This window comes from Triticum urartu, chromosome 7A (genome assembly GCF_056163025.1).
Source record: "Triticum urartu cultivar PI428250 chromosome 7A, HENAU_Tu73, whole genome shotgun sequence".
NCBI lineage: Eukaryota > Viridiplantae > Streptophyta > Magnoliopsida > Poales > Poaceae > Triticum > Triticum urartu.
Genome location: NC_141879.1, coordinates 160,993,831 through 161,004,541, shown reverse-complemented (window position 1 = coordinate 161,004,541; position 10,711 = coordinate 160,993,831). Strand labels below are relative to the sequence as shown.

Sequence of the window (10,711 nt, the reverse complement as noted above, 5' to 3'; positions counted from 1 at the left end):
ACGCAGAGGTGGAAATGCATAGGGGGAATCTTGATGGCCTCCAAATTCCAAACTAGTGCTGTTACCTTCTTGGAGATCAATCCAATGGCACATCGGATAGCATAGAAGAATCAGAAGATACAACATTTAACTAGGAAGGCAGCCAGATTAGCTAGAAGAACATGATGATGACCGGTCAAACAGATAGAATCTCTCCTGCGGGCAGAGGAGAGGCGTCGACCTCGGCTGGCCGCGCGGATTTCGCCTCGGCTCTGTATTGGGTGAGGTTTCCAGGAGTAAAATGCACGTGCTTCGGTCTTTTGTTAATGAATTACTAGAAGTGTTTCTGTCTTTTGCTTATGATCACCTACAGAGCTTGTAATGGCTGTGTTCTGCTTATGATCAGGCTATTGGATCTCTCTTTTATTTCCTAAATTATGGCTTATGTACTATCCAGGACCTACATGTGTGGTGCGGTTCAGGCAAATTCAGTTAAACAATGTTCTGTTCAATGCGGATTCAGTCATATATATGAACTTCTATTATCTTCAGTTCAGATGTGTTGTGGTTCATGCAGATTTGGTCAAATTCAGATCATTTGAGCACAAGTACTATTGTGCTGATATTACAAATGCACAAGTTCAGTTCAGTCTCAATTGCAATATTCTTGCACATGTATTGATATCTTTTCATGCACAAGAACTCTCAGCTCAGCCATGTCATAAACTGTGCAAAAGTATGTGCAAAAGTAGTCTCAAACTGTTTATTTTCATTCAGCAAAAATGCACAGTCATACTCAAATAAATATGTGCAATGGAGAGAGCCATACACAAGACAAGTACTCTCAGTTCATGATTCAGCAAAAGGACACGGTTATACTACACAGCACAAGCACTCTCACAGCAAAAGCGGTCTCAGAACTCCACCAATTACTTGCAGTACACAAAGAAATTTCGTTTCATAACAAATCCATATCATAACCCTGCATAGCAATGGTCGACAGACACAACCCTTCAAATTTAGAATAGCATTGCAACCTTAAACACCCGACGGCAGGAAGCTGCACTTTACCTCCATGGCGGTCAGTAGAGCAGCGGGCGTCACAGCGTCGCTACAGTCTCTGACAGCCGTCGCCAGGAGGACGTGCCCGCACGACCATCTGCTCATCCATGGAAGCGGAACGCACGTGGCCTGCCTCTGGGAGCCGTCAGGGCTCTCCCCGCCGTCACACCTCATGCGGAAAGCTTGCCCCAGCAAGCCGCGGCGCGAGCCACCGCCGGCAATGGAAGGGGGAGGCGCGGTTAGGATGCCAACGGCGATGGGAGGTTCGCCGGAGATTGAACTATCTGCAACGTTGACGCCGTGATGATTGGGGATAGCGACTGCGATTTGACCAGGGGATGAGCAAGTTGTCTTTTTTTTCATGGTAATACATGTCTCATTTATATATAGAATAAAGATCAAGTTGCATGGCATGTAAACACCAACAATGACTAAAAAGATAGGAAAATCATATGCAAAGTACAAGCGTTTGTCCCTCTCCTTCGACACCGCCGAAGCGACCACCAAAGGGTAAAAGACAGATCACCTCTTCACCCAAGCTCGACGTGACTCCTTCGTTGATCAACAGCTTTGCGGACCTCCAAAGTAGTTTGCCAGAAGCAAAATCATAGCCGTTGAAAGAACCAGACGGGGCAACATGTCCCCGGACACGTCATCGTACTTCAGAACTGACACCCCCGCATGACGACGACGTCGGAGGAGGAAAACAGAACTGTCAACCTTCAACCACAGACCGAGCACAAGATACTCCATCTTCCAGCTGTCACTTGCGTAGACAACCGCCTGCGCGTACTCCTGAATGACAAAACCTCTCTGCTCCACCATGACGTCGGAGACAATGCCACAACAACGAGGACAGAGCAAAAGGAGAGACACACCTGATGGAGTCGCCGCCGCCTCACCAACACCATCCATGAACCCAGATGCTGACGATATGAGGGATCGGCAGAGACACGATGCCATCAACTCCGAGACACCATCATAAAAGGCATCACTGGTGTGGGAGTGGAGTTGAAGCAGATTTATTCGTCCGAGCGCTGGCCCCACCACCCCAACAACACACCACGACCTACAAATCCAAAACCTAATGCAGCTGTCTCTAATGCATAACCCCCAAACGATAGTGGTAAATCGGTAAGAGACATCATAGATCGCATCATATCTGATAAAGTGCGGTTACGACGTTAGGACACACCATTATGTTGTGGTGTTCCAGGTGGCGTGAGTTGTGAAACAATTTCAAATTATTTTAAATGAAGGCCAAACTCGTAACTCAAATATTCGCCTCCGTGATCAGATCGTAGAAACTTTATTTTCTTTCTATGATGATTCTCCACTTCACTCTGAAATTCTTTAAACTTTTCAAATGTTTCAGACTTGTATTTCATTAAGTAGATATACCCATAGCTACTCAAATCATCTGTGAAGATCAGAAAATAACGATACCCGCCACGTGCTTCAACACTCATCGGACCGCATACATCGGTATGTATTATTTCCAATAAGTTATTAACTCGCTCCATTGTTCCGAAGAACAAAGTCGAGAGCGACCATTACCTCGATAGCTTTCAGCAAACTCACCAACAGCGGTTGGTTCCTAGACATTGTCCCATTGGACCACCGTGCAGGGGGCACCCCGGCCGACCGGTTCTAGTCCGTGGCACGACTAGAGGGTTCGTTCATCTGTAATCACTGCTTGGAAACTGAGGCCTCCTGCGACGGCCTCCTCCTCTTCTACCACCCCCACTCCGAGACATTCAACCACTGCATCTGCAACCCGGCAATACGCTCCTCTCCACCAGCTCAAGGGGGGATTCGTTCCTCTCGGGATGTACCCTCACCCCCTACCGGAGTACCGCCTGTTGATGTTCCGACGATGGCCTGAAGATTGCGCCTACAAGATGTAGCAAATTTGCACCTGCTTGAGAAAGTAATACCAACTGGGTCTATTTTCCTGCATTTAGTTTTTTTTGAGATACTAGATCAGCTCACAAGGGGACACCTTGTTCGGTCCTGCTCGAAGACTAATTATATTTCATATCAACGCCCTCCCCCTCCTCGATAGCTTCAGCAAGCTCGCCAACGGCGGCTGGTTCCGAGCTAAAGGCAGAACAAAGAAAAAGCGGTGTAGTGAGAAGTGTTGACATAGCATGTTTTATTTTTTTAATATATTTAAAGCCACACCGAGGCGGAGGAAGGAGTAAACGAGCCAAGGCACGAGGTCAAAACCTTCAGAACAGAGTCTTTCGCCAATGGTTAGGTCACTTCAAGCAGACTATCATAATTTTGAGGAGATTGAGGCTTCTTTAGATGAGCGGTTACTCTCGGGTTTTCCGCTTTTGAGAATTCCATCACGGTATTAGGATTGAACGACCTGCTCGGCCCATAATCATTCTGGAACTCCATCACTCAGTAATGAACGATCCACTTGGCTGATCAACATATTATGTCGAAAGAAGTCTTGTGACTGCCATCTTTCACTGAAATTACTGATCAGTTGACCTGGTACTCATAGATTTCACTATGGGGTCCCAAACGATGAGCGTCATTGGTGGATAGGCCATTTCGCCAAGGAGAACGTGGCCATGACGGCAGTTTCATAGATAAAGGACCTGTGTTGTTTGCTTAGGCCCTGGGCTGGGCAATCGAGTGCATAGACAAATTAGCTGATTTTACTGAAATAATAGATGATGAACATGGTCTCATAAAATTCCTAGCCAAAGTGCCCGAGCACCTCACAGAAAAAGTGGTGCAGTGAGAAGTGTCGACATAGCATACTTTATTTTTTAAATATATTTAAAAAGCGGAGGAACGGGTCCCCCTCCCGCCGGAGCAGCGGTCGAAGGGAGAGGGGACCAGCGCCCCGGCCGGTGGAGATAGGAGGAAAGAGATCGCCTCCCTAGTCGCTTGGCTGGTGGCGGCAGCTAGGGTAGGAAACAACTTCGTTATCTCACCCTCTTCCAGTGATGACCAAGTCGTCTGACTGCGGGCCCTTGGCCGATGTGGCATACGTGATATGTATACCATACCTGCATTTTACTCGGTTACCAGGCTCTACCACAAAGCACATTCGATCATCTGAATTAAACCCCTACCAAAACCAAATCACGTTTCCAAGCCCAAATACAAACATCCAAACGCAGCATAATGATCTTAAACGAATGCAGCAACCAAACTCAGTCTAAACTGCTGTTTTGCAATTGAAATCCTTATTACTCCCTTCGTCAGAAAAAACTTGTCCCTCAAATTGATGTATCTAGCACCAAGTTAGTTCTAGATACATCCATTTGAGAAACAAGCTTGGGACAAGCTTTTTCAGACAGAGGGAGTAGGAGCTACCAGTTTCCTACTTGAAGAAAACAATACCATTCCAAAACTCAAACATAATACTCCCTCCATCCGAAAATACTTGTCCGGGAAATGAATAAAAATGGATGTATCTAGAACTAAAATACCTATAGATACATCCATTTATCCGACAAATATTTCCAAAAGGAGGCAGTACAAAACAGTACACGCCAATTGATAAAAAAAGATCCGATAAGATGCTATAGTATGTTAATTTTTTACAAGGAAGTCATGAGCAACATGAATCAATAAGATTCACTGATTCAGTAAGTACACCTAAGCAACAGAAAATTACAAAAAGATTCACTCAGCAATGCATTGGCTCATCAGTGCAACTTTTGGAGAATTTGATCAAACTGGAACGCATTGCGAATCAGCCCACAAGCTCGTAGCCGCAGCCTTCAACTTAAATCTTGCCAGCATTGGAACATCGAAACTCCTCTCAGCTGTGCCTCGGCAATGGGAGAAAACAGCATGACCTGTAGAGCAGATGGGTTATAAACGACAAGCCAAACTATTTCTTCTAAATAAATTGCACAGTATACACCCCAGCAGAATGCAACATCCTCCTGGGGGGATCATTATCCAAAGAGAAATGTGAACCAACAGCAGAAACCATTATCCAAAGAGAAATTGTTCATCATAGACAAGTTGAATGGTTCTTCTCATTAAAGATATTATAAAGATTCAAATAAGTGGTGCATAAAGGATAGTCAGTTATCCATTTATCCTCCCAAAACATTGAATCACCCTTTCCAAGGTCCCATCTATACCCAAACTGCTTGGGCAGCCCAGGTTGCATATTCCCAAAAAGGAGAACACCCTAAAACAGAGCCTAAAAGGCAAATGTTAAGATCAAACTTTCTTAACAAAGGATTAGCGTGATGGAAGGAAATAAAGCAGGTTCTAGCGGGGCCGTAACTTGGATCCCTACATGTATCATGTGAAATGTGTCCCCATCCCCAAAGTACAAAGCATAACCAAACTACTCCCTCTATAAACTAATATAAGTGTGTTTAGATCACTAAAGTAGTAATCTAAATGCTCTTATATTAGTTTAAGGAGGGAGTACTTGTTTAAGTACAAAAATTACAGAGCTACGAAATTAAGAGACAATTCCACATAGTTGCAGATTTAAGACTTTCGGGGTATGCTACGCATGCCTGGATTCAATAAAGAAGTGCAACATAAAACTGCACTTTTTAAAAACAAATAGAATCTAGACATGTATATCTACGAAACATGTCTTTACATGTGGAATTTCAGCAACACAAATTCTCCCTAAATAGTAGCTCGTAGTGGTAAGTGAGGTATAGTATGTACATTGAGTCTGTAATTCAAGTAATTTACTCAAAATATATGTGCCGTACAAAGTTCCATCAGAATGGCAAGCTTTAGCTAACAAAAAAACTAACACCGAGAGAAGCATAGACCTGACAATACACTTTAAACTCTAGTAATTGTGTGCTAGTCAACTTCATGTTCCCTATTCAAACTCACATAAAATAGGACATTATCTCAGGCCTGTTTCGCAACTAAAAATTGGCTCTAGCAGATTGAATGACAAGAATATAAATCCATGATGTAAAATACATATGTGATTTATGTTCACATGTACAAGTGTAAAAAATGGCATCAGACCATAACATCAAGCTTCACTGGTTGGAAAATACAAGTGTGTACAAGGTACTTACTCTGCAGTTAACTATCCATTGCCTCTTCGTATCTCTGATGAGGCTGATCAATATTGTATTCAGAAGAAATTTTGATTATTTTCTATGCACTTTCTTTGCCAAATTTGAACAAATATGAAGAAAAAACTTACTACTCTGGAGTTCCACACTGTAAGAATAGGAGGACAAAGGCCGTGGCATGAGCAAAGAACATCCCAAACTCCTTCCCTACCATATGGCCCACATTCTCTGGATTATCCATTTTCTGGTCCTGTGTAGTTTGCATGTAAAGACACTGTTTAATGTATATGCCTCAAATTTTATGTATCCATGAAACCAAGGGATCTCATCACACTACCTGGGCAGATAATGGTAGTAGAGGCAGCACTGGTGCAGCATTTGGCCACTTGGTCATTCGCCACTGGGTATCACCTGGAACCGTCGGCCAGAACCACTGCCCTTGAGCAGGCTGCCACACCCAGCCCCATTTCCCCTCAGGAGTAATGATCATCCATCGCCAACGCCCTGCACCATGGGGTGGCACTTGCTGAATCTCCCCTAGCAGAGCTCCCCTTGGCCCCTGAAATGACAGAAGAGGTAAAATTTACAACGTTGCTTTGTCTCCAGCCCAAATGTGACATTTTTTTACAACAAACATAGTAATATGTATACCTTTGTTTTTTCAGGTGCATGAACTCTGTTGTTTCTTCCAAAATTGTATAATGACTCAGGTGTACCTGTATATCCTCTCCTTGGAGGTACCCCTGCCTGCCTGCTCTGCCACCACATAATTTCATAAAAGATCGGATTTTGTTCGGCTTGATCAGGCCAATTTTGACCAACTACTGCAATCTGGTCCATCAGTAAATCATTCCAAGCTTGTCGAAGGAGAGTATTAAATGCGCGTACGTCATCCTGCCCAAGATGATTTTTTGCTATTGCAACTGCTGAAAACAGCGAATACGTATGATCCGGCAATGAGAACGAGAAGTGATGGTATATCAGACGAATGAACCTAGATTGGAACACAATTGATGGTCCAATTCCTAATGGGACATTAGTGGTAATATAATGAAGATGGTCTGTGAATAGTGCAGGCACGTTTCCAGGTTGGTTTCCTTCACAGTAGTATGGCAGCAAAGCATTGCTCAAGGCTCTAAGATCAATAAGGAGGTCATGAAAACCAAGAGTCTTGTGGAGTGCAGGTATGCCCATCATAAATAATTCACCAGCGACCAGGAAATTGCGTATAGAAAATGATCCATGCCAGCAATACCCTCGATTGAATGTATCAATGACAAACCGGTAGGGACTCTTCAGATAGTTGCGACCAATGTTGCTGCATATGACAGCAGCATCTCCAAAGTAAAGATCAAAAATTCAGTCAATTGGGTCCGGTGGGCGCCGATTTGGGTCCGGTGGGCGCCGATCCATTGCAAGAAGAACAAGGCTTGGGCTTGATCCATTCCTTAAAAGCAGAAAACGGAATGTTATTCTTATATTATCAGACATAAGCAATAAAACAAATAACCCGAATGTAGGCAGACAACACTTATTTTAAATAAAACAATCAGCACACATTGATAGTCAACACATATTTGAAATCAAACAATCAACACAAATTTTCCAATCAGTATCAAAATATACTCAAAAGCCAGAATTAGAACAAAATAAAAAAGCTGTAAACTACAGCTAAAGTATACCACATATTAAAGCAGCAATTCAAGATTTGATAGTCCATGGGGAAAAACACAGCTTAACAGCAATTACCAGGATAGGGTTGTTGATAATGCCGCGGTATAACACCTACATCTAGTACTATTTGTGGACAAGAATAAAATGAACTAGGACAATACTGTTACTAAGTATATGAAATTAACCAAGTTATTTTCATCATGTCAACATGTACAGAAACTTGCGTAATCATAGAAAAAAACAACTTAAGCACATAGGCACATACAAGTGCTCACCCAACAGATAACGTTTTCTGAGCGAAAGGACTACCAAATGCACACCTGATTTTTTCATAAATACTCCCTCCGTCCGGAAATACTTGTCCTAGGAATGGATGTATCTAGATGTATTTTAGTTCTGGATACACCCATTTGAATCCATTTCTATGACAAGTATTTCCGGATAGAGGGAGTACCATTTACTTTCGATTAACTTACTTTAATTTGTGAAGCCATAGCTCTGGAACTATGCATAGAATGGCCTCATAACAGATTACTTAATCATATCATAGTTTGCACTTAACAGAAGTAAAGCACACATACAATCATCCATTCTGTCAGCAACTCAACATACAAATACATAGAGAGGCTCATATAACAAATTAGAAGGACTAAAAGATACTAAATCAATCAAAGGAATTGCTTGTAGGCATTTTCCCATCATGTTACAAATTATACATCAGAGGACAGCGATTGATATAATGAGGAATGAGGATAAAATAGCATACCCCGACGCCGTGGACTGAGTCGGATGAGATGAAATGCTGGAGAGCCAAGGAGGGTGGTTCAGGTCGGATATGTGGGAACGGCTGAGAGCTCCGCCGCCGCCCCCCTTGCACTCGCTTCGCTTCCACCGTCTGTTCGCGCCGCCGTGGACGCGAGGTGTCGAGAGGTATGAGATTGACCAGATGCGCGGCAAGATGGGAGATCCGAGCGTCGCCCGATGGGCGCCCTTGCATTCGTTAGCTGCCGCCGCCTTGTTCGCACCGCCGTGGACGCGAGGTGCCGAGAGGTGGGAGGTCGACCGGATGCGCGGCGAGCCAGGAGATCCGACCGTTGCTCGATGGGCGCCCTTGCCTTCGCTTCGCTGCTGACGCCTTGTTCGCGCCGCCGTGGACGCACGCGAGGTGTAGAGAGGTGGGAGATCGACCGGATGCGCGGCAAGCTGGGAGATTCGACCGTCGCCCGTCGCAGCTGGGTTAGGGTTTGGGGCTTTGGGCGTCGGGGCTGGATTAGGGTTTGCCGCGTGTAGAGGAGAGGGTGAGGGGCTGGATAGTGCGTGTGCGCCCGCGCGGCGGCTGCGGGGTGCGGGACTGGAGTGACTGGGGGCCGGCTGGGGGGGTTATATACGGGATAATAGGGTTTGCTGGGCTAGTGGGCTCTAAGTTTCTATACCGCTCGGAATAAATTTCGATCCCCTGGGCTAAATTTGAGACCAGAGGCCCGCAGTAGGCTGTGAATGAAGAATTAAGCCTTTCAAAAGAACCTTAAAAACGAAAGAATGCACTTTGTTCCTTTTGTAGACCTGATTAAATTTCAAAAATGCTTAAAAATTAATACATATATTTAAAACATAATTTAATTATGATTTTAAAACCCATAATTTTGAAATATGTTAATGAAATGTACAAAAATTGTTACTCTAGTACACTCCCTCCATCCTGTAATTCTTGTCGCGAGGGAAATTTTGCAAAAAACACATCTGGTTTCTCCCGACCAAACCCGCGCTCCTCGTCGTCCTCCTCTGATAGAAGCAGCAGCTGCCCTTCTCCCCGCCGCCGCAGCTCCCCTGCTCCCCCGCTCTCCTGCCGCGGTTGCCTCCTGCTCCGCCACCGCAGCTACCGCTCGCTTGCCTGCCCAATCACCCTCCTTCCTCAAAAGAATCTTGGATTTCCCCAGCTACCGCCGCGCTCTACTCTGGCTGTGTCGGAACCGCCGTCGGAGATCCCGGAGGCGCTGGATCCGGACCACCAACAACAACATAGAGGCCGACGAGCCCAACGACGATAGGAGATGCAGCAAGCTAAATGCTGATGAGCCCGACGACAACGGCAAGCTAAAGGTCGTGGATTTGCGAGTGTGGAAGACGGCGACGACAACTCCACGAGGAATACGATGGCGGCTGGGTCTTCTTCGTTGTTTCTCTGGTGGAAGACCCGCGCCTGCAACACCATGGCTGGGCTGTCCAGGGGGTTGCGCCTGCTCACTTGGCAGCAGCAGCGGCGGCTACAAGTTTTCTGCACTGCTGCAGATCAACCCCAAGTCCTACAGCCTGGGTCAACCTCCCTTCTCTACTCCATATTTACTAAATTTACTGAGTATTTGCACTAGTTCTGCTAGTTTAGATTTTGGAGTATTTTGCACAATTAACTAAACAATTTTGCACAGTTAACTGAACAATTTTGCAAGCATTCGATCTCTGAACAATTTTGTTTTTAGTAAGATTTTTACTGTCTCTAAATTCAGTCATGAACTATGAACTCTGAAATTAGTACTGTCTCAACAGCATTTTAAATATACACTAATTCTAAAATGCTAAAATGCCACTAATTCTAAAATGCTAGATTTAGTAACTAATCTTTGTGTCAGAACAGAACATTGTATTATGCGTGGAGTAATTATGTGATGTGTACTAGTGCATCCTTAATGTTTTGAGGATTTTGTTCAGTCCATAAGCAAGTCCACCTGTTTATTCTGATAGGCACGGTTCAGAGCTCACCAAGAAAGAAACAAGTACAAGAAGTTACTTCAAAGTGTTGGCATCCTTGAGAATATTATGCTGAGGTGGTCCCGAAAAGGCGTTGGTCTGCGAGGAATCAATGGCAGGACGATGCCAATCGACCAAGACGAGGAAGAAGACATCGTCAAGGTTTTCCTCAAGGAAAGAGTGGAAATAGCTGTCAGTGAGGCTGTTTC

At 44.6% G+C, this 10,711-nt stretch overlaps 1 long non-coding RNA gene across 1 annotated transcript; it reads right to left on the bottom strand.

The window, feature by feature from the left end:
* Positions 1-4,671: 4,671 nt before the first annotated feature.
* Positions 4,672-9,100, bottom strand: LOC125553428 (uncharacterized). Its single transcript, XR_015610770.1, has 5 exons — positions 8,524-9,100; positions 6,735-7,530; positions 6,421-6,642; positions 6,084-6,333; positions 4,672-4,868 (listed from the first exon to the last, which is right to left on the bottom strand). It is a non-coding gene; the product is annotated as an uncharacterized LOC125553428 (long non-coding RNA).
* Positions 9,101-10,711: the final 1,611 nt, after the last annotated feature.